Source organism: Buteo buteo, chromosome 1 (assembly GCF_964188355.1).
Source record: "Buteo buteo chromosome 1, bButBut1.hap1.1, whole genome shotgun sequence".
Taxonomy (NCBI): Eukaryota; Metazoa; Chordata; class Aves; order Accipitriformes; family Accipitridae; genus Buteo; species Buteo buteo.
This window is the reverse complement of record NC_134171.1, coordinates 37547829-37572806: the sequence shown is the minus strand read 5'-3', so window position 1 is coordinate 37572806 and position 24978 is coordinate 37547829. Positions and strand designations below refer to the sequence as shown.

The 24978-nt window shown below is 40.3% G+C and overlaps 1 protein-coding gene across 3 annotated transcripts in view; it reads left to right on the top strand.

The window, feature by feature from the left end:
• The window catches only part of TENM3 (teneurin transmembrane protein 3), a 340888-nt gene that overhangs the window by 94928 nt on the left and 220982 nt on the right, over positions 1-24978 (top strand). Inside the window, exon 1 of one of the 3 annotated variants that reach the window (XM_075028116.1) lies at positions 5811-5880. The exons of 1 other annotated variant lie outside the window; for it this stretch is intronic. The gene's annotated coding sequence lies outside the window, so the exon portion shown is untranslated. Of the gene's footprint in view, positions 1-5810; positions 5881-24978 lie in introns of those variants that run through there. One more of the 3 variants, XM_075028096.1, reaches the window with a different exon arrangement.

The following is a 24978-nucleotide window of genomic DNA, read 5'->3' as shown; positions in this document are numbered from 1 at the left end:
CAAAGGACTCATTGATACATCATACAGATGTATGATGATACAGAACTTTCATGAAAATGTCTTCCTCATCATCACTTAGCTGTACTATAAGATAAGGAAAGCATATATGCTTTGTGTTTCCAAGAACTGTGTTAATCATTCAAAGCATATGTGCCTTTTTTCTCTGCTGGCTGACTGGTACTGTCTGCATTTGAACACAGGAATATTTCAGTGAAAAAGTAACTAAAATGATAAAAGTACTATGTAAAGCATCATGATCATTATTTATGTCTTCAATAATTCAGATTTTGGAGAACAAGATACTCAATTTGTATAGTAACTGTAAATTTGTATTTATTTTATTTATGACAGAAATTAGTGTAGAGTAGGATGATTCTAAGCAGGGCACTGTACTGTTAAACAGCAAAACTCTAGGTACTGTTATACAAAAATATTCTGCACTTTTTACCTTGCCTGATACTGCATTGAGATGGCTGGGAAATCTGTCAAAGTGCAGAGAAACGTTATTTACTTCAATATATTAATCTACAGCACTCAAAAATCACAGTACAAACATATACTGGGTGGTTTTGTGTTGCTTCTTAGGAAAAAAAACACCACATATTATGCACTTACATTCAAGAAAAGTGTCATAATTCAGTCATTTTTTGAAAGGATTATATTTTTGCTATAACTTTCGCCCTACCCCAGTTTCATCTACTTGCCTACAATTTCCACTTGTATTTTTAGTGAAATGCTGATCTGACACTGCAAAATTCTCAATATATTCTTGAAAGGAGTTATAAAAAATAGTTAGGCTTTATCTATGTGAATTAAAAGGGGAAAAAAAGTTGTTGTTTTCAAATTTGAACACTGAACCTCTGAGCTCATCATGGTCTTAGTCTGTTCTCATTTAAATCAGTATCATTACTGCATGAAAAATGGCTCATCTTCATCTTTACTTGTAAGAAAAATCTAGTCAATGTAGTATTTAAATGCTTAAGAACTACAAGATGTTCTACATGTAAATATATTTGGGCACATGTGCTTTCTCATGGGAACACATTATACTACTAATCCTGTTGATATTGGATAGTATTCTTAAGACTTTTATTTCTAGACAAGAATTAGCTTTTTTTTAAATACACTTCCAGCAGGAACTGGAAAGCTAAATTATAAATATTTTACTTGATTAAGTCTCTCTTGTAAAACAGACATGAGAATGTATGTTGCTCTTATACATGATACCTTATCTGACAAAAATCTTTCTCTTAGGCAGTGTTTAAATCTCACAGCTTAATACCCTGCTTTTTTGTAGGGTCGTAAGAAAAACAGGTTCCAAAGTGATGTACTAATGCTGTGCAATTTCGGCTTCTAGGTAGATACTTCATTCATGTTTATTTCTAATGCACATGCAGACAACAGTATTTCTTTAAAGTACACCTAGCATTTCAATACAAGTAGCTGTAACACTAATTAACTATTTATGATAGGATGTCTTAACAGGGCACTTAGGCTACTACTATTCAAATAGGTGAATTAGTAGTTAGCTAAAAAGGTGTTTGTTCCCTTTTAATAAAAGTCACTGGTCATCATTAATGTTGATAAATAGCTGGAATTATTATCTCGATGATGGGAAGAAGAAAGGTTCAGCCATTAGGATAGGCTGTGGAAAGACTATCCGAGTCATCATGTTTTCCCTCTCCCATGGTACTACTTTTGTGGTATTGACAACTCATCTTTGTGTCTCCATTTGCCATGTTAAAAATGGGCATAATAAAAGTTTTCTACTTTGGCATGATGGTGCTCAGAGGAGATAATAGTAAGGACTAAATTGTTACATCCTGCAAGGAGCACAGCTACTTGTACCTGGGATACTCTAGTCTAATGACTACCCAGAGTCACCTCCCGTGTAACCTCTTAAGTCCTTTCCACCTGTCAGCTTGAAGTGATGGAATTACCAATGTGTTGGTGCTCCGTGATAATACTTATCTTTAACAGAGAGTGAGTATGGCTGTTTGTTACAATCTTTAAATTCCTGAAAACCTGACACAAATTCAAATGCAAATATAAAAAACTAATCCTTGTGACTAAGCTGCAATAGCCCCCCTTCCTCAACCAAATCCAAACCAGCCAGTTTGAAAGCTGAAACAAAGCCCTGCCTCCAGAAACTAACCACATTCACAATTCTCTCATTTTCATACACTCTGGAAAAATATGAACTATGCAACATGCTATGAAGGCCATAAAATTTGAGCTCTTCTGGATCAGGGGAGAGGAATCAGTTCCAAAAGCTTCGAGTTCCCACAAAGAACATCCTGTTAGCAGTTCCTCGCCCTTTTATACCAGCAAGGCCCCAGCTCAGTTGTTTTTACTGATCTAAATTGTGGCAATATGAGAGAGAGAGAGAGAGAGAGAGAAATTCTTTCACATATGTCAAGGCCAGCTGTGCGGTACCTTTCAGTCCTTTAAAAAAAAGGTAAGTTTTCAGGTGACCCTGCTGGTGACCTGAAAAGACCACCGTGACTTGAGTTCAGCAGGGGATGAGTCTCTGTTGCCCGTGAAATGCAGCTTCCAGTAAGGAGAGTAAAAGCAGCTACTGTAGTGATAAATGTACCTGCAGATAGCTGCATGGATTAACACAGCTCTAATTTATTCCACATTAAGAAAAAGGACTATAATGAGTTATTAATAAAGAAAGACTAAAAATGGGTTCAAATTCAATGGTTAATGCTCTGCATAATTTACTGTAATAATCCTTCTGACCAAATAATTAAAAAAAAAAAAAGAAAAAAGGAACAAAGTGCTTCTGTCTTTTCCTATGAATGAAATAGATGCTAGTCTTCCCCCCCACCTACCCCCAAGGTTTTGTTTGATCTTTCTACTGTTTGGGCATGAGCAATGTCAGCATAAAGTGGAGTATCTGTGCTGGGGTTTGCTTCACCCCTGTTTATCTACTCCATATGAATATTTTCCTAAGCAAACATCTATGTTTCAGATGTCTTTAGTGTTGCATCTAATAGGTTGCATAAATCATTTGTGCTGGCATTAATGGGACAGTGGAATTGCAGTACAGGGGGCATGAAAGCAAAGGAAAATTCCATCACAGCTGGCTGAAAGTGGAGAGAAGAGGATCCACTGTGGTGACAACCAGGTCTGTTCCTGAATGGGGAGATCAGGGACAGCTGGGTAAAGGAGTGTCAGCACTGGTGTAATTAACAGAGGCACAATCATACTTTTTTGATAGGCTGCAATCCTCAGATAGTGAATGTACAGTGGTGCGTATTTGTAGAAAAATAGTACAGAACATGTAAGAGGGTAGTGATAAGGTAGCTTTCTTTTGGAAGGAGGGATTGTCTAAATACCTCTTGCTTTCCATAACATCTGGCTCTTGGAGGACCCAATATCCTGCTTCCTGCACAAGTCCATGGCAGTCTTCTGTAGAGGGGGCGCAATTACAGGTGCTGTCTGAGGGCAGTAATTCTCAAAAGTGCTCTGGAGTTCTGCATGAGCTGACTCCAAGCATCCAGTTCCCATTCGTCTTTCTTTCAAGATCTGTAAGGATATATGCCTGAATTATTTACCAACTTAGTAGATTTTTCAGTGGCAGAAAGTTCTTGTACGTAGGTACTCCATTCAAGCAGTTTGGAAAATAGTATTTGCATGATCTAATACCCCATTTATTACAACTAGACCTCTTGGAAGAGATGCAGAGAATATGAGTGTTGCTGTGGAACTGCTCAAGAGGTGCTTCTTTAACTGGCTATATTAGTTCATGATTTCATCTCGTACCTCTCTTCTTGGCCAGTCTTGCAGCTATCGCTGATGTCTGTCCAGCATTGGAACTGCAAAAAGCTTCCAATTTTCAGCAAAACATCCCCCACTCCGAGGCCTGAGCAAAGTCAATGGTGACTGTATTACAGTTTCTCCTTTGTGCTAAGTCAAAGCACACGTATTCTGTTGCATATCTAACTCAAAGAGCTTCAGTTCAGGATGTAGTATGAGTGCTATTACTCTGGGATTTTTTCAGTATTTTTGCCCATTGCCAGCCAAGACTGCCCTCATCAGGACCTGGCTACTTGGCTCATTATTTTCCCCCATTTTACAGAATTCTACTATTTCAGTCTGTGTAGTCTTTGTTTCTCTAGGAAATTGCAAATGAGCACTAATTGTGTGAGCTTTTTGAATATTATTAAATTTCTTATGAATAATACATCTAAAATATGTGCTTTTATTGCAGCCTTCTACATAACAGTGTTGAAATATAGTCTGGAATGGTATTGTCTTCCCTGGAAGTATTGTGTAGTCATTAATAATATCTTGATCGGATATTTGACAAAATCTGGCTTCTGGGTAGCTGCTGCCATAACTTGGCCTGTGTTGGCAGTGGATCTTGTAAACAAAGTGAGGAGAGTTAAGGTTAGTCGATATTAGCAAAGATCCAAGGTGAAAAAAAGCATGATATTACTACTTATCACTGTACTTTCTAAGCCAACTCAGAAGAGGGTTCTTTGTGTAGCGATGTTAAGAACGAAGTTGGAGATACCATTCCCACAAACATTTTAAAGGAGTTCCATGTTCCAGAAGGGGGTAATTAAAAAAAAAATAAAATCGGTAATAATTTTTAGAAGTCCAGTTCTTTTACTAAAGACAGAGGCACTAACTTAAGTTTGATTACCAGCTGCAAATGGGATTTTCTATTTTGAATGAGTACATTTCTATCTGCATATTCGGTAGGCATCTAGTTGTTCTGGCTCTCTACAGTATTTCAGAAATTAACGGTGAGTAATATGAATGCTGTATTTTCTATCTATTATTTGATAGCTTTATGTGACAGCTGTGATGCCTAACGCAATGCACCTGATTCTGCATCGGTCAGATCAGGCTACAACTCCAAAGGCTTCACTGGGAGCGGACTTGATTATGAATTGTCCAGTGGGGCGTTCTGAAGTAAGCCGAGCTTATCGCATTCACGCCCATCGAGGCGTGAAGAAACCCCCTCTCCTACGGCGGCAGATGAAGGGGGAGGCGTTCCTGTTCCAATTAAAGCACAGGTGGTGCGTGGTGAGCGGGCCGCTCTAACACCTGTGCGCCTACACCTGCGCTGCGCTCCGGGCCCCGGCTCGAAGAGGGCAAACGCGGCTCCGGGGGACGGACGCGAGGCGTGCCTGCCCCAGCGTCCGAATCCGCCGCCTTCACCTCGCCTCCGCAGATGCCGTGGAGACTTCGGTGGCAGTTTGTGCGGGAAGGAGCCCTGCGGGCAAAGTTCATTTTCTGTCAGGGAAAACCTCTGCCTTGCCGTAAATCCCTGCCAGCCGCACCGCCCCGAAGCGGCCGCGTCCCCCCGCCCGCCCGCCGCGTAACGCGCCGCAGCCGAGCCGTACAACCGAAGAGAGCTGCAGGAGCGCCTCTGCCCTCCGCTCTCCCCGGCGAGGATCCTTCTGCCTTCCCCCGGAGATCCCGACCTCCAGCCGTAAGCGCTCGCGGCCGTTCCGCGGCCAACCCCCCGCCGCGGCCCCGAAAGGGTTACGCGGTGCCAGGCCCGGCCCCCGCTCCTCGCCGGGGAGTAAACACCGCCGCCTCAGCCTATCGCGGCGGCCGGCTGCGCGGGGCCGGGGGCGAGCGGGGCTCCGCCGGGCGGGCCGCCGCAGACGGGCCCGGGCGGCGGAGCGGAGCGGAGCGGAAGGCAACGCCGAGGTGCGGTGCGGGGCGGCGGCTGCGCGGGGCGGGGGCGGGCGCGAAGAGGTGGCGCTGCCCGCCCGGCCCCCCCCCCCCCGCCGCCGCGGCGGCGCGGGGCGGGGGCGGCGCTGGCTCATTCCGCAGCTCGGGCAGCCCCTGCGAGGAGCCGGCGGGCAGGCGGGGAGCGCGAGTCCCGCGTTTGTAGCGTTGCTAAGCCGAGAGGTAACCGCTTTTCTCCTGTTTCTTGCCTTGCCGCTAAAAGAGCGGGACCCGGTGCCTGGCCGGGATGCGGTGGGATAGATTTGCGAAACGGGAGGTGTAAGGAATGAGAAGTTTTTGCATCGTTTGCGTTTGAGGTGTTGCATCTCGCTGCGGAGTGTAAGCCTTTGAGCTCCCTCGCCTAACTCTGTTATGCTTGTGTAATGGTAAAAGTGTAAAGTACTTCTAATTATTATGCTTCCTAGGGGCTACGATACCTGCTCTGCTGGGGGGGGGGGGCAGGGGGGAAGAGATTGTGCTAGTTCAAAAGTCTAGAAAGGAAAAGGTAACTTTACAACAGTGCAAATTATGCAAATAAAAGTATGGGGGGGAAAAAAAATACCAGCCTAGGTTCATTTCTAAAGGATTGGAAAAGCCTTCATTTGAAGCTTAGTGTAATCTTTGACATTTACTTGGGCACCTGGAAAAGAAAACAAAAACAAAAAACCAAACCCTCAAGCAGAGCTGTGGTATGGAAGTATAGTGCTGCTGTGAGCAGCCACATTTCTGTCTGCTGCTCGTTTAAAGTGCTAGCTCCTTTTTTGTATGCCTAATAAATGATAGGTATGGAATATACAGCTGTGTCACAAAGTGATTCTGTATTCTCAAAGCTTAATATAATCAAATTCATTGCCTAAAGATGGTGTAGTTGAAGATTTGATCCTTTTTCACTGAAGTGGAAATACTTTCAGTAATTGAAAGCAGATTCACGTCTGGAGTTGTACAAGCCAAGGTTTTCATATTTAAAATAAACCTTTTGTTCCCCAGCTTTAAATATTTCAGCGAGCCATCCGGAGACCTCTGTTTGTTAATTGCTAGAGTAGACTTTAAGGAAGGATTGGGGGGGGGAGACACACACACCAAAACTGAGAAAGGGATGTCAGCAATTAAATTTACTTAAAATTATAATGTCTGTGTTCTAGTGCATGGACGTAGTGTTGCAGCTTTTGTGCCCACTATGTTTTAGTTTTCCTGTTAATTCACGTGAATCCGAACTGCCCATCTGTCCGTAGAGTGTTTTGTTTTAAACCGTCTTAGCTTATGTTCACTTGCTTAGCCTATTTGCCTTTTTTTTAACTGTTGATTAAACAAAAAATCTGAACTTTGAAGATTTGGGGGAATACTGATCTGCTCTAGTAAACAAACCTGACACTCTGCAGTGGTAGCTCCCCTTTGTTAACTTTGTGCCCATTTTCTGGCCGTTACTGCGGAAAGCTCTCAGAAACCTTGCCTTCCGAAATTTCAGCGATGGGGAGAGAAACTTCAGATGTGAACTACCAAACCCTCAGACAAAGACCGAGCTGCTCTCGATCTGTTTGTTACCAGCTTTGAAGGTAGAGAACAATGGAGGGAGAGGAAGGGAAGCACCTTCTCTCCTAAGCTCTCTGATCTGCAGAGTAAATACACTAAAAATGTGTGGAAAAGTTACTGAAGATGGCAAGAGTCCCCTATCCATTAGAAAGTGTATTAATTGCTTAATAGACACAAGGATCTGATTGCCTGATGTTAAATACAGGCTATCATTAAGATAAGAATTTGTACATTTGCATAATGGTACTAAATAGGCCAGGTTTATTTCCCTGAACTTCTTGGTGGTGTGCACATAGCCAATGTAGGTCACTTCTTCCCTCTTCTCTTTTGAAAGGTAAATCTTTTAATATATCCTCAGTAAGTTCAGGTGGAAGTATTTGAGTAAAACCTGGGAAGGGGAAAGTGTTCAAACCAGATCAGAAAAACTTAGCTTACCTTTTTTTCTTTTTTTTTCATCCATCAGATTGGGGCTCAAAACTGTCAAGCAGCTCAGTAACTACAAACGAGATGTTACAAGATTTTTTGATTAATTGCTCTGCAACTCTATGTGGAGAATGGCCTTATATATGTCATAGTATAGGGGTTTTTTTTTCTTTCAAGGAGTTGTAAAAAGGCTATGTTACAATTTAGCAAGAAAGCTACAACAGCAGAACCTTTACAAAAACGTTTAGTGTTTAGATGGCTTTGGCTTACTTGTCATTTTTACTTTCTAACCTTTTTGCAATAGAATTGAGAACATGTGAAGTAATACATTCCATGCAGTATGGGATACTTTTTTTTTTCTTTTGAAAAAAGCAGCTGATATGGTAGCTCTCTAAAAAATTGATAATTGATGCTATTAAAAAAAATATGTAAAATGTCATGTCAGGTATGTGTTCATTTTAAAGGCCCACAACAAGAATGCTGCTAAGCACTCATCAGTATATGCTGCATACCAACCCAACTTAAAGAATTTGTCTTGAGCTGTATTTTTGCATTTCTTATGTCTTCTATGAAGATTTAAAATGACTTGTCAAGTTACTGAAATTATCTGATAAGCAATTATGAGATTAGACCTTACAACTTTTCTTTCTGTAACTTGTTTTGCATCCCAATTCACTTGTTGAACTAAACAAGGAAAAATGAAAGGTCATAATATGTATGTTTTGTACAGTGTAGGCATTTGAGCAGTGATAGCGGAAAATAATACTGGACCATATTGTTTTCCAAATGAGAAAAGATGTTAGCTTTCATATCTTTTCTGCATGTCTACAAAGATCTTATTGGTGGTTTTTTTCATTCTAAATATGGCCATAGGATTCACTCTGTGTGGATTGAAAGACTTTCTCAAGAAGTAGTTAGAGATTAGTGCATTTCAGAATAGTAAGAGGGCTTCTGTATGTTCAGTGATGTATAGAGAGATGATGCTGTGAGCTGGCGAACTCACTAACAGTTTGAAGATGTATACATCTTTTAGGTTTGAACACTTGAAGATTGTTATATGGAATAAGGAATCAGGATCAAATAAAGTAACCGTACTAATAAAATGCTTCTGTCGTTTTCCAACTTAAGTTAAGCCTTCTAAATGTTAGGGATGAATGGAAAAAATGGCACTTGTGTTCCTTTAGAAAGCTTCACCCGTGTTAAACTCTGAACAGAGTAAGTAGGTGGCTGAAATATTCTGAATGAATGGAAAATAATCATTCACCTTCTTTGCCCAAGATTGAAAGAATCGAAAGTGCAATTATACAGGAAAACTTCAGAACTCACTGGGGGTAACAATAAGGTACATAGTCTTCTTTTGGGACTGGCTAGGGCAACTATTTATCCAAACTTGAACTGGAAATAATTGTTTCGTGTAGACTGCTATGAAATAGATGGTTTATGAAGCAAGTCCTTTAAATGTAAGAAAGTGGTAGCCTTCTTATATCTGGAGACAGTACATCATTCTAGTGGGACCTACATGGGAAACAAAACAGAGGGTTACAATTTTGAGACCTAGCTCAGAGTGAAAGGCTTGTTTATGATTTGTTATATACAGCAGAAAGGATTTTGCGTAGCACTGATTTTTCTACTGGGTAGTAGAAGGTATCTTTACAGGAGGTTTAAATTCTGGTGTATTCAGAATTCAACAGTTGAGTCTGGATTAAGAAGTGTAACAGCAAAAGACTTAGCCAAATACCCGAATGCTTTGAAATTTGGACAAACTATGTGAACAACTCAAAGTAATAGTGGCCTGACAAAACGGCAAAGGTAGATAACTGTTGTCATTTCTGAAGGTTTGTGTTTGGTAGAACTCTGATTAAATACGTGTAACAGGTTTTCTGCATACTGTATTTTCTGTGACAAAGGAACAACAATTTTTGCAGTAGCAGCAAGCTCATGTGGCTAGTATCACATCAACAGTGAGTTATGTGTTTTTATCTTTCTGATACAACTTGTTGTTCTGCTTCTTTTTGGCTCTTGCAGAGGATTCAGACCTATACAACAATATCTCTAAGATGCTTAAAAGAAAAATATTTAAAAGAAAAAAAGATTAATCTAAAATAACATCTCTTGCATGCAAGTACAAAAAGAACATCCAACTGCTTTGCCTGTTTTTTTATTCTTTTTATCCTATTTCAGTTGTTATTAGTCCAAGTGCTATTGACGTGGTTTTTTGGAGGTGGTGGGTTTTTTTTTCTTGGTATGAAGAAGAATTAGTGTCCTGGAGAATGCCTTGGGATGCAAGAGTATATATGAATAAAAATTAAAGAAGAAAGTAACTGCTGTTATAGAATGGTATTATTTGGTCATTTTTCATCATTGTATAAATCATGAGAAAGCATTACCTTGAGCTTCCAAATTGTCATAACTGCCAAACTAATTTTTGAACTACTTTAATTTGCATCTGTATATAGTTGCTGACCACACGGAAAGGAAAAAAAATGAACGGAAATACTTTTATTAGAGCAGCTCTTCGTTTAATCATGTAGACCTGCTTTTTCATAAAACATTATTGTACTCATGTATGAAATGTAGCCGGTTCCAAATCTGCAGAAATTTCAGAGTTGTTAATTTTTGCAGAACATTTTTCCTCTTAAGTGAGAAACTGCGTTAAAGACTAGACCGTTGTTCAGGGAGTTGTAGAAAGTAGCCTGGAAAGCCTTTTATGTTCTTTCTTTTAAATAAAACAGAATTGCCTTATGTAACAAAGTTAACTTTGTTAACCTTTTATAATTATTTAACCATTATTTCATTTTACCCCCTGCTTAAACATTGTACATTAATGCAACAGACACCTGGCTGTGCTCTTAAAAGTTTATTTGTCTTTCAATTCCTATGATAGTAGGGGGCAGTATATCTCCTTAATTATCTTTGTTCAGGGAAATGTTGAAAGGCCAGGGTAGTTAAACAAGGCCATTTGGATTTGCAATAAGGTCGAAGTCAGATGCAAGGAAAGTGGTTAAATGCATTATCATCTTATTGAGCACATCATCAGTAAAGTGACCTTGATGGAGGTGGAAAAAGCCATTTGGCTATTTTATGACAGCTACCTCTCTGCTGGCTTTATCCCTGCCAGAGAGTACTTCAAATAGCTTTATCACAGTCTCCTCTTGTTGCCTTGAAATCTGATTTTTCTTAATTACAGATAACGAGTTAGAGGCTGAACATTGAAATGAACTTTTCTAATAATGGCAAATTTTAGTACTTAAGAGTTTATCCTTTGGCTTGGGAGATACAGAAATATATCTAAATTGAATATTAAGGTGACCTTGATGTTGACTATTATATACCTGCCTTTAAGCATCTCTTAATCATAATCATTGTTTTCTACTCGTGCAAGCTTTTATTCTACTACATTTTAAACTGTTCTTAAGTTACTATGGGGACAGGCAGGCCCAATTCCAGCCTTAACAGCAGGAACACTTATTTGTTTTAACATGTGTGTATTTACATTTTTATAAAGATGCTCAAACCATGGAAGGCCTGTGGCTAAGCTGGAAACAAATAGTTTAGAAAATGTATAACTAATGCTTCAAGTCCTATGTCACTTATGTTGTGTAATGGCAGTCAATACTGGTGCCTTAAAAGCTTACAAAAGTAAAATTTCAGCTATTGCACGTTAATTTAAGTATTTAATTAAAGTAGTCTCAACTGTCTGTCTTCCCCTCCCCCCCTTTAAACTGTCTTTTCTCATTCAAAAGTGGTTTCTTTGGTGTAAAACTACACTGATTTGGAACAAACAGTGTCATTTTAAATTTCTGGCTTTGAAAAGACCTCAGTGCTAGCTGTACTTTTTATAGTGCTCTCTGTACAGGCATTGGCATAATTATTAAGGGAATTTTAAAACAAATGTACAAAATAACAAGGGAAGACGATATCAGGAAAACTGGATCCAAATTTGAGCACCTTAAGATATAGGTTAATTGGCTGAAACTCACAGCAGAGCATTAAAAATGATTAGAGGCTAGAGGGAATGATTTATAAGAAAAGATGAAAAAGAAGGAAAAAATATATAGCATAGTCACATGACAGATCTGCATCAATGGGGGAACCATCTGCAAGATTTTTAAAGACCATGTGGACTGAGGTGGTATATCTAGATGCAATAAAATGAAATTAAGGACCAGAAAAGTATCAGCTGCATATCAAAACACATTTTGTAATGGTAACATCCTGGAGGTTATGGAAAATATCTCAGCACAATTGATAGAAGTCCCATGTTTTGAAAGAACAAATATTGCTTGTTTTATGGCAGAGTGTGAAGTGTGGCTTTTATACCTCTTGTTCCTAAGTTTTGATTAAATGTTCCCATTTTGAAGGTAGATGTGTTAACTTCTACTTTGCAACTGATGATCTCTTACTCTTCAACATGTAGGTAATCTTCCAAGAAGAGCACAGGGTTCTTCTTCCCGTCATCATTTCTGTCTTTGGAGCTGGAAAGCATCTGATAGTTGTGTCTCCTCACAACCTTTATAGCAGTAAGAAAGCGCATTTACCCCTGGGTACATGGGGTAAAGTACTCTTCTGAGACCTTTTACTTCATTCTGTTAGGATTTTAAAGTCACCAGCTGCTAGCAATGTTTTGGTGTGGTCTTTAGCCCTGAGTTGTAGAGTTAGCATGTGTACTCGGCATGAAGCATCATTCAGATGGAGAGAGAATCTCCCTTTTCACTCGTGCGAAGTTCCCCTTGTTCCTCACAGACTTGCCCTATTGATCTACTTGCCTATGTGATGGAGGTGCCCTTCACCTTTGTGGTATAAAGAGTTTTCTTACATTTTCTTTCTGTTTAATTATTCTTGCTTCCTCCTCAGCACTTTCCTGGTACTTATCAATCATGTTCTGCCATAAAGCGGAAGGATTATCTGTATGTGTTTGCATGTGCCCATCCAGAAGACAAACCTTTTGAAGGCAGATACGTAGTCAGATATTGAAAATGTAATTCTGCCTTCTCTCTCTCTTGAACTCACTTGCATCAGATGTGTCCAGGAAGGTCACCTCACAGATATGCCTGTACTTTCTGTTGTAATGATACTGAATCTTAAGACATCACCCATCAACCAAGAGACAAGCAGTGAGCTGATGGATCTTGTACTGAAGAGGATCTCACTGTTCCTTGACAAGTGTGCCAAAAGCACTGTCAATATTTGAGTCTTTTTTCATCGTCTAGAAGTACCTCAAAGAATTTTTCTTTTCCTTCCCTGTGTTCCTTTTCTTTTGCTCCTCAGTTGATGATTTTGGCTTATGGAGCCAGGCATGTATTTCATAGCCAGGAGAGTTTCTTTTTAACAGCTGTCCTTTCTCCAAAACGTACAGTAAGGTTCATAACATTAAATAGGGATCTTCACAGCATTTCTTATTCTGCAAACCCCGCTACTTCTCATTTGTGTGAGATCCCAGTATTTACCACTCTCTTTTTCCCTTGAGGTCAAGGAATCTCAAACAGGCTTTTCAGACATTCGGTTCCTCTCTGGATGTAAACCCTTCTCACCAGATGATTTTTTCTATCAGTGGAATTTAGATAGTATTTCCAGTTATTCTTCAGCAGCTCTGCCAGCTTTTCACAGAAGAGACGTGTGTATTATTTATCAGTTCTCTTTTTTCATTCCTGCCCTCCAGCTTTTACATTACCCCCTCATCCTAGTCCTTTCTACCTAATCCTAATTTACTGCTGATCAGAGCCATGGCAGCAGAACCAGTTACATGAGGTGAAAAAAAGAATAAAAATAAAAACCTACATCAGACAAAGTTATGTTTTTGCCTTTGAGGTAATTGGTTTTGCTTGCAGTGATCTCGGTGAAACCAGGTAGAGCTGAGCATTCTTCATCTCGCTTGTATATTGTCTGCCTTTGTTTCCTGTAGCACGACTGTACCCCATAAAATAACAGGTAACAAATTGGTCTTTCTGAGTGTTTAGTTTCTCTCTGCAGCACAGAGCAGAGCTTGACCTAGAATCTGTCCTTTGATTTTTTTTATTATTATTATTTTCCTGTCTTTTTGCATGCAGTTTTGTATGTGGGTGGAGTTCCCCTGTGTGCTCTTTTGCCAAATGTGGTCAGTATTAAACTCATATGTGATAAAACTACATGGGGGTCTTTACTAACAAATGTGAAAATGTACTGTGGGTCCTGTTTTAGCAGACTGAATTACTATAGTTCCATGGAAGTAGGTTTACTGGATATAGTCTGTATAGAAATTTTAACCTTTATTAATGTAATTTGTAGACTGAGCTGTGTTAGTCTCAAACAGCACATGCATGCCTGTGTGTAGGTTTGCATTTTGGCCAAGGGAAGGAGTCCTCTACACTCATCTGGCTGGTGTTCCACTTGTGTTCGTGGCTAGAACACAGCAACTGTTTAATGTTACACCTGATCGCTGCCAGAAACTGTTAAAAAGTGTCCTAGAATTCAGTAGGTAAAAGGCTGTGGATGTTGATAAATCCAGAAGCCTGGCAAAGCAGTAATATTTGAGAAGTACTGGAAAGTATCAGTTCTGTCTGCCTGCTGAGAACTGCTTGCAGCTGTAGGGTGATGTGCTGCTGGCTAGCAGCTATAGCCACAACGCGTTCCCTCCTTTCTTAGGTTTCCCAAATTCTGCGATGTGGTGGAAGAGGGCAGTGAAAAGGGAGACAAGAGACCAGCCAGGTGCCTTTCTTTTTCACTGTAGAAAGTAAAATTAGATTGTAGAGGAAGAGAGACGGATGCATAGTCTTTGTCTACACTAACAAAGGGAAGAAGTCAAGGTCCATTTTCTGACTGTCATGGCACAAGCATCACTGGTGTGCACATGCCCCTCACCAACAGCCTGGGCACCTGACACACAGGACCTATCGGGAGCAGTCCCTGGTCCATACCCTTCCCTGAATTGGGTGGGTGTTATCTGGGAGAGCAGTGGTTGTCAGAGCCCAAAATTGAGGCAGGAAAAACACTATCAATAACAAGGTATTGATGATTGTATGCCAGTGCTTGCACTCAAGCTTGCACTAAACTGCTCCTGTTGAGTTAGTACAGATGTAAGCATTTGGCCTCAGGCTCATGGTAGGGATAAGAGGGAAAGAGTAAAACAAATGCCCTTGCAGGGACACACCTGTCTGCTCTAAAGAAATTTGTATTTGACAGAAACCATTAACACTTTCCAGCATAACAGTGCAAACTGAAGAACAAATTCACCCAGTGTGTCTGTCTCAGAATATTTTTCACACACCATCCCATTAGATCTGGGTTTCTTTGTTCTTTTTCTCTCTCTGGTGATTTGTGTATAGGGCTGTTGGGCTGAAACCCTTTTCAGTGTGGTCCTGGCAGACCTGGAACAGATGTCCTTCTTTTCTTAAAAAGTAGCCATTATCTCCACTTTACTAACTCTTGATTTCACTTCCAGCTCTAGGGACGTCCAAATTATGCTTTTTTTTCCCCAGGTTTCTTTGTCATATAGCTCTTAATTTAGGATAATGAGGGGTTTTTTTTATTGTTTTAAAAAACAACAAACAAACAAACAAAAACCACGAAAATCACACAAGAATATGAAATGTTAGTTCCCATTCAGCACTCAGCCTAGTTGAGTGGCTGCATGTGTAACTACCTTGCGTGTACCAGCTCTTACCAGATTTGTTGCTCCTTTATCGATGAAATCAGCCTGAAAAAAGTTCAGCTCTGCCTCATTTTCATATACATTTCCACATTTTTTGAGACACTTAAAGATATTGTAGCTCATATTAGTTGTCACACTTCATTTCTTAAGTGAGATGATTAAGCAGCAAGGAGTGTTTTGATGTGTTTTCTGCTGGGTGTAGATGTAGGTAATACATTTTTTTAGTTCATAGAAACAAGTTTTTCCCTTAAACACACACCATCCTAAAAGTCATAAACCTCTGTACCATGATATTCCTATTGCTGCCATCGGATTTTAAGTTGGTTGAAAAATTTAGAACTACTCCCTTTTGCCTACCCATCTGAAGAGCCTAAAGAAATGCACTCAACTCTCTTCTAAGTCAATTACAACTCACACTAAATAAATTGATTCAATATCCTCTGTGGCAGAGGAATGACCTAGCTAGCTTTCGTTTTGGATGGAACTATATCTCCTTTTATAAAGCCACCATTGCTGTTTAAAGAAAATGATTAACACACAAGCATGGAAGCCAAATTTTTGTAAAATAGTGGACTCTGCCAGCTGAGCTATTAATCAGTCATTTACGGCTCTCCTTTTCATTCAAATGCTGCTCGTAATTCTGCAGACAGACCTTCTACCTTTGCCACTGATAACTCTGGTTAGCTCTTCTCTGCCTCAGTAGGATTAAAATAGACCAGAAAGAGAAAACAGTTGTTTACTTTTCACAGCCAAAGAGGTAATAGGCAAGTCACTGTCACTGTGGCCAGCCTTTAAGATGCATCATGCTTTGAGGTGACACAGGGTCTTTTCTGTGAAGCAGGTGGGTATGTGCTTGTGCAGTTGATGTGCCTTCCGTCTGGATAGGCTGGCATTTTCAAAAGAAGCTCCCATGGTAAAAGTATCACTGAATTTGTGGAAGGAGAGTTAGCTTATGGGTCAGATCAATTAGGAAAATGTACCAATAGCAATAATAATATAAACTTTTCTCTGAAATACCTGAGTTTTGCAAGTATCCATGATGCAGTTATTAAAGCAGATTTTATGAAGTTGCTGTGCTCTTCCACGTGGTGAACTTGCTTCATTCCTCTATATGTAGTGTAAGTTGATGAGCTGATGCAGGGCAACATGATAACCCTGTCAAAGACGAACCAAAGCTTCATCTATATTAAAATGCATAGAAAATTTTAGAATGTAATATTGATGGTATATATAGTGTTTGTAGAATCAGTGTAATTACATATGGGTAGTATAAGCAAACTGGTATCAAATCAACACGTATAAATTTTATGTATGTTTTAACTGCATATACTTGTTTTTCTGATATTTTATTCTTGTGATTTCCTGAGTCGTGCCAAAGAGAAGACCATGAAAGATACTACTGCTGGTTTCCAATAACTTCAGATAGCCATACTTCAAATCTCCACTCTTGTAAGCTATTGTGTGTCTATTAACAGAAAACCTGAAAGTAATTTAGATGTGGTCTCATAAGATAGGAGTCATTACGTCATTCAGGCTACACCTAGTGTTTCAGTGAGCTTAATGAACTCACTTTCAAAGACAAAAAGTGATGGATGTTATTAGAACATATTATATACGTGTTTGAACTTTGAGGGTATGTTAGAGTTATTTGAGGAATGTGTAATTAGGCTTTGTCATAATGCTTGTGTATTAAGAGAGAGCTTAAGTTCCCTGTGCAGCCTGAACTCAACAAAGTTAAGAAACCTGTTGGAGGTCACAGATGCGATCTGAAGTCTGAATGTGTGGAGTTTCTCGCTCCTATTGCAAAATTTGGATCAATGCCCCCCAGAAGTATTCCAAGACAGTGTGAGCTAGTTAGTTGAGAGCATTCATCTCTTTTGTACTCGGATGTCTCTGCAAAGACACCCCAGTGTCCCCAGTTCCACGCCAGCTCAGAGCTACCTAAGAAGGCACAGGGCCAGCATAGCTCTGGTGCAGTTCAGGTTGGAAACCACTAATCCAGACTGTGAGACTGACACATTAAATATTAAAATAAAATACTATAAATTGAAATATTATTAGCATTTATTAAAATAGTTTAGACTCTTAAAGTTAACAAGCTGGAAGGAATCTGAAGCTTTTTACCCTTCTCCCCCCTGCCTTTTCAGAGGAAATTTGTATGCAAGCTGACTAGTATACCACATTTCAGCCAGATGTGAATTAGAACTGCTAAGTTACGAATGCTTGAGAAACAGAGTGCATAGTGGAAATGACAGCTCCAGCACAGGGATGCCAGGAGCTGCTGTAATAACTTAATATTTAAAATGCAATAAAATCAGAAATAAGCACCTTTAGATTTTCATTTTTCAGAAGGAGATTATGACTAAGACGCATTGCTTCTGTAGACAAATTTCCTGCAATTTTTACAGCTACGGCACTAGTAGGTCTTCACATGCCTGCAAGAGTAAACAGTTTTTAAAGAAGTAATGTATTTTAAACTAGCAATCAGCTTTTTGCCTTTTTTTATATCTTTGTTACAAACATCTGTAAATTTTGAAGTGCTGTCTGCTGGAGTAGAGTTCCCTGAAAGAGACATATTGTTTGTGTTTAATGTGTCTGATACCTTGCTTGGTCCTTCTCAGGTCTCTTAAAATTGTAAGGTAACAAAATGTTCGTTTATTTTATGGGTTATGTTGATGTTAATTGCAGGTACCATTCAGATGGTTGTCATTTGAGGATTATCCTTTTCATTTTATGAAAGCCTTGAGAAAGGGGGAAAAGCCATTTACTGAGAGAGTTGTTACTGTTGTTCTGAGGCCTCTTCTGTCTTTCATACTTCATAATTGATCACAAGCACTGATGCATTTTTTTTTTCTGTCATGAAACACTCTTGAAGGAAGGATTTAGAAGGCAGTTTTGCAAGAAGCAGGATAATGGGAATATTTTAAACTTCATTCACATAAAGGAAAAGGATGTTTCGAGTTGTTATTTTCTTTGTAACATGTGAATAATAAAATACTACCAACACTATTAGGCACCAGACTACAAGCTAATTTTATTGGATAGCAACAGGTTACAAGCGGCGTGGCTACATTTCAAATCACAAATAGGTATAATACTTATGACAATAAATGTAGTAAAAGCAGTAGTCCTTGCCGCCCCTTAGAGAATATTGAACAGTTTAACCCCAGGAGACTTAGAAATCCAAATATAATGGGATATGCCTGATCCTGGTAAGGCACATTCCTCCTGTATTTCCAAGCAAAATTTAAATATAATCTGAGTAGTGGTTTTCACGCTTGTCTGTGATGTTAAAACTTGCATCTTACATGTTCACATGTTAAAACTCATATCTGTAGCTAATAAAATAAATAATCTTTGATAATATGAATGGAAAATGGATAATAAAATTCTGTTCATTAGTAATGAACAGAATTTAAATGTGTGGGTCTCCAAGGACGAGAAAAATGTTCTCCTTTCATCATTTCTAAAAGGCGTTTTCTGTAATGCCAAAATTCCTGCATGAATAGGTATAAAAAACTCGACTAGTCAGAAAATCAGACTAAGTCAGCTGAAATATTTCGAGTAGACAATGTTCTTCTTCATGCTGTAGAGCTGCGAGAGGAATTGCAGACACTGGATTCCTGAATATAGCATAAAACAATCTTAAAATTGTTGAAGAATCTGTGGTTTACTTGCCTGTGTAAATTCAGATCAATACTGTAAAATGATGCATTTGGTAGTATGTAGAGTAACAGCATTTTGATTACAAACTTAAAGTTTGTAAATACCAAAAATATGTTAAAACTGTGGCACCTTTTTTTAACTGTAAAAGATCCTAACTGGCTATTGCAGATAGATTTCCAGAATGAAACAGTGGATTGCTTCTTGTGAGAGGTTGCAAGTTTAGAATTATTGCATAAAACATGTTAAGGATATAAGGAAAAAATCCGTAAGCTGTTTGCTATCACTTCTGGTAGACCATAGCTCTTACAGGAGCACACATTATGAGCTTACTTTTCCCAAAATGTTTGTCAGCAGAGGTGTATCAGCAAGGCCTGCTGCCTCTTCACAGCAGTAGAATCATCTATTATTTCAGTGAAAGAATTTTTGCATCCATAGTTTTAACTGAGTTCTGCTTCTGCTGCTGATTATATAATTGTATCTATGGTATAACATTTACTGGCATAAATGTGTTTATTTTGAGGTGTCATTACTCTTTTCCCCCATTTCTATTAGGAAAACTAGTCTACCATCACATGCATGCTCATCTGTTTCTTGCCGGTTTTATAACAATCTACAAGTGGTAAATATTTTGCCAACTATTTCACATTATTATTTTCTCTGGGAACTTTGTGGGGGTATTTGAAACCAAGAAAAAAACCTAATCAGCTATGCAAAGAAAATACTGACAGTGACCACACACACAAACCTTGTCAATTAAACCAAAGAAGTATTATGCTATCTTCCTTAAATGTAGTGAGTTTGCTACAGGGGTGATCACTCCTCACACTCTTCCCCTGCTCCAGCGTGGGGTCCTTCCCACAGGTGACAGTTCTTCATGAACTTCTCCAATGTGGGTCCTTCCCATGGGCTGCAGTCCTTCAGGCACAGACTGCTCCGGTGTGGGCTCCTCTCCATGGGACCACAGGTCCTGCCAGGAGCCTGCTCCAGTGCGGGGTTTCCACGGGGTCACAGCCTCCTTCAGGCACCCACCTGCTCCGGCATGGGGTCCTCCACGGGCTGCAGGTGGATGTCTGCTCCACTGTGGACCTCCACGGGCTGCAGGGGGACAGCCTGCCTCACCATGGTCTTCACCACGGGCTGCAGGGGAATCTCTGCTCTGGCGCCTGGAGCATCTCCTCCCCCTCCTTCTTCACTGACCTGGGTGTCTGCAGGGCTGTTTCCTTCACATGTTCTCACTCCTCTCTCTGGCTGCAGTTTTTTGTGCAGTTAGTGTGGGGGGGGTCCCCTTCTTAACTATGTGATCCTAGAGGCACTACCACTGTCACTGATGGGCTCAGCCTTGGCCAGCGGTGGGTCCATCTTGGAGCCGGCTGGCATTGGCTCTGTCAGGCATGGGGGAAGCTTCCAGCAGCCTCTCACAGAAGCCCCCCCTGTAGTCCCCCCGCTACCAAAACTGTGCCCGGCAAAACCAGTATAGGAAAAAAACCCTTCTGATCTAAATCCTGGTTTAACTCTGATTCAGTTGCCTGCCTGGGATAGGGTGGAGGGTTGTAGAACATGGAGGAGGAGGATGAAAGTTGGAAGTTTATGTTGCTGTGCTGTAATAAGGGTGAAGTATCTGGATTTACAAGTTTATCTAATAGTGATCTATGGACACTGTGCTACTACTTTGCGGAGTACATGCTGTTTCTCAGGGTGGCTAGCATAGCTGGGAGAGACATTGATGACAAGCTCTTGTTTTAGATGTACTTGGTGTAGGCATTACTTGTCTCTGTTACGAAAACATTTTCTGGCAGGATTTGTCTGTGTTTGATTTCTTTAAATCATGTTTTTTTAAAAAGGAAAAACCTAAGTAGCTGGAACAAGGTACTGTTTTGGAATTAGTATAATTATTTGTAGCACAGTGAGCTGGCCTGTATTTATTTCAGAAGTATGCTTAAAATATGTTTAAAATGAGAGGAAAATAGCAATACATCTTCAAGTTAAAACCTCTTCAATGCATGCAGTTTACATTTAATATCTTAATGTGCTATGCATTCATTAATTTAATACAAAAACACCATCTGTATAAAAAAGATCAAATAAAATAAGTGCTGGTTTTTCCTCATATTGAACTAAGTAGTTGCCAGATAGCATACAGCAGGAAGAGCAGACGCCTTCCCCCTCTTTCTCCCAGCTCTGGCATCTGGGGTACAGTTTTCTTTTATACTCTCTCCTTACTGGTGTGGTACTGGACAGGGTGATTCTTCACTAAGGGGCAGCTGGTTGTGTATTTCTGAGCTGTGCTTAACTCCCTGATTGCATTTTGTGAACTCAGTTATCCATTCTTACTGGTGTGGGGGGACAACCCCACTAGAGCAGAGATGCGGCCCAATGTACTTCATGCTGGAAGCTCACTTGAAATGGTCTGAAGGCTGTGTACTTTTTTCCCACATGTCTTGTTCTGAAGTCTTCCTAATTTTCCTATCCTTTCTCCTCTGTGTCTGCTCTGATTTTTTTACTTTCTTACCATTTTCCCTGTGGGCTTTTTTGGTTACTTGGTTGGTTGGTGAGTTGTGTTGTTTTGTTTCTCACCCCAGACTGGGGCTCCTTTTTGGTGCCTCTTTACCGTCTCACTGGAGCCAGCAGTGCTTTTGTCTTAGGCTCATCTGTGACTGGACCGGACCACTTGGTCCTGTTTCAGACCAGTGGCTTGACAACTAGACCTATTTAGGAAGCAATACATGCTCTTTTAAAGGGGAGAGCAGGAGAAGGGCTTGGGGCACCTCTGGCGTTTCAGGGAGATATGAACAGCAATGTCTCCCTTCCTCCAGCTTTCCTCTCCATCCCTACTTTCTTCCCCAGTTGATAGTCACGTTTTTGTTAGTTTTGTTCAGTCTCAGTGAAAACTTGAGATTATGGGACAGGCTCCATTCATTTCCAGGAAACAAAAAAAAAACCTCAAACTGCCTTCCAGTTCAGCGCCCTGCTAGAAAACATACTGACTTACGGGACTACAGATTTCCATATAGATCCTGTCTTGGGTGAACTAAGTGTCATCAGACAGAGAAAAAGCTGTGCTTAGGCTGTCCAGTGAGAGTTGTATATACTGGCTTCAGCAAGAGCAAGACTGGTTGCAGGATTAACTTGAAAGAACTTCCTGGCTGCTTAATCCACAGCAGCTGCTGATGTGGTGTTTGGTGCATCTCCTTTTACTGTTACTGCTCTTCTGCTCAGTCCTGGCCTTTCCTAATCCAAAGTCAGTATTGGTGTGGACGGCAAGGTTGGAGAATACTGATTTAGGAAATGAAAGGTAGCTTACTTGCTATCTTGAGGAACCAGGACCTTGGCGCTTAGCACTGGAACCTATATGTTTATGCTTTGTGCTTTCAAGTTGCTGTGGGAGGAAGGATCAAATCCTGTTCAAATTTCACATAATTATTAACTAACTTATTCTAAGATTAAATTTGCATTCTTAAAGGAAGCTATGAGCCTTGAAACATTTCAATTAGTAATACTTTTTGGCTTCAAAATGCTTTTGGATTACTTGTGAGCACCTCTAAAGAGATAACTGTGGAGGTTGTGGCTAATCATGAGAACTGCATATTAGGATTGTAATTGGCTAGCTTTGCCTTCCTTAAAAAATATAAAACCAAACCCAGGCTTCTTGCACAAAGTCTGTATCTGTGAAGTAGGTAAGATGGATCCTAAAAGGAAGGTATTTATTAAGAGCTAATCATAAATGATTGGGTTATATCTGAGCAATTAGAGTTTCAGTATCCCAATTCTAGAACTACTTTATTATTACTGCCCTTTTTGCTTCAAAACCTGACCAGGAGCATAGAATGACTGGCATAAAATACTGGGGTTTGTTTGCAAGTAAAGGTGGGCGGCGTGCTAGAAAATAAGGATATCCAACTGAACTTTGCTTGCTTGCTTCCCAAATAACTGCAGTGCTGCATAGATCTGAACAAAAACCTCATGCTTCCAGTATCTTTGAGGGATACTGTTTTGAGGTGGCTTTCTTCTAGTTTGTAGGTTGCCATTTACTCATAACTGCTTCTCAAGCTTGTCACCTGCAGTTTCAGAGTAGCTAACACTGCTGCTTTTAGCTGCTCTGCAGACCTGCAGGTTACCCAAGGCTTTACATTTATCAAGCATTACCCTATTACTCTGTCCTGCTAGTTGATAACATTAGGTAGGAATTACGGTTCCTGCTCATGTCAGTAACTTTTTGGCAAAGGCCCCACCTACACCGGCAGCGTAAGAAATGCAAACCATAGGGTCTGTTACTAGAACAGGCAAGTTCTTCACTAACCCAAATTTGCAGAGGCTCAGTTTTTGCAAGTGGAACAAGTTTTGTACAAGGCTCGGATCCTTTCTATTATATAGGAACTCCCCGTATGAGTGTAATAGACAAGATTTTCAAAGAAGTCGGTGCTCAGGGACAGGAGAGAATAAGAAAGGAAAGTTGTTCCCCCCATTGCCATCCTAAATCTTGGGGTAGAGTCACGCTTGAAGGTTTGAGCCAATCTTGAGCTGACGGTTCACTGCTGCCAAAAACGTAACTCAGAAGAAAACAGATAGGGGAAAAAAAAGACATAGTTTTCTGTTGGGTTAGCAAGTCAAATCAGCTCCAGATGCAGATAGATGGGTAGTAAAGGCGGGGCGGGGAAGAGCGGAATGGCTGACTGGAGCAGGGGGAGGTAGAGCGGGCTGTCCCCTTCTCAGTGGCAGACCACGAGAATAGCTCAGACTTAAATTGTGACTTCAGCCTTTGTTTGCAGTGCCGATGTCTAATACCTGTGATCTTTTAAAAACCTGCATCCTATTTTTCATCTTTTTTAGCATTCAACTGAAGGCATTTGTGGTGACAGAATGCCTTGAGTTACTGCAGTGCGATACCTGATTTTGTGCCTCACCTCAATCTCTTGTTCTTTAAGGTTTTTCGCTTGCACTTGGAATGTCTGTAGGGCATGGTTGTGTTAGTTAAACATGTACATTGATGGTTGCAGTACCAGTGAAAGTGAAGGTTTCAGTGCTGACTTGCAGTGTATTTGCTATTTATTTACTTTTCGGGTTACCCACTGGGATATGAGAGTGAACATGTCCTGCTCTTATTTGAGCCTCAGTATGCTTACTGTGCACATTTGTGCAATTGCTGTGAAGAAAAAATCACTACAATAGACTCGTAAACCTGAGCAGCTGTAGTAGCTTTCTCTGCAGAAAAATAAAAGGAGTCTATCCCAGTAGCCCTATGAGTTTGCACTCTGTGGCTTGCTGCTACTGTGTAGTGGCAGCGCAGGAGCACGGCCCTGCCTGAAAACATGCTGCAGAATGATCTGGACTGCAGTCAGTCCTCTCCCCAAAACCCTGCTGCTCAATCTCATCCCCCTCCTGCTTTTGGAAACTATTTACTCCTTAAAAACGCCTCTTAAACAGCTGCACAAGGTGCATGCAGGCAAGCACTTTTAAGTAACATGGCTCCTTTAATAGCTAGTCTTTAGAGCCGAGTGAGATGAGCTAAGCTTCTTGATTTTCACAGAGCTGAGTGTTTGCCCAGTTCCTCTGTAGCATACACCCCTAAGGAAAAATGACAGTCTGCAATCACTTTGGCATAGCTAGATGCCATGGAAGTGTCATACAGTATCCACAGTTAGTTACTCACAGGTTGTATGGAGGCTGCTTTTTGTGCAGATAACTGTACTGCTATTTGCTTATCGTTCCTTGAAAAGAATAATTGTATTGCTTGGCTTCAGGTACTGCTTGTATACTTCTATTATTTGCTACTCATAATTGTGCATGTTTGTAGTAACAGGTAGTTTCCTATTTCTATGAGAGTTAATGAAGAAGTATTTTGAAAGAATGAGAAACGAAAGGCCTAAACCTTTATTCTGGCAAAAAAAAATATGCTTTGCTTTCAATGTACAAGTCTCTTTGCCACTGGCCCCTCAACCTTCCTGCTACAGTGTTTTTAAAATCTCTTGGACAAAACCGGGCAGTGATGGGCAAAACTGGACAGTGAACCAACAAAGAATTTTATTTTTTTTAATAAA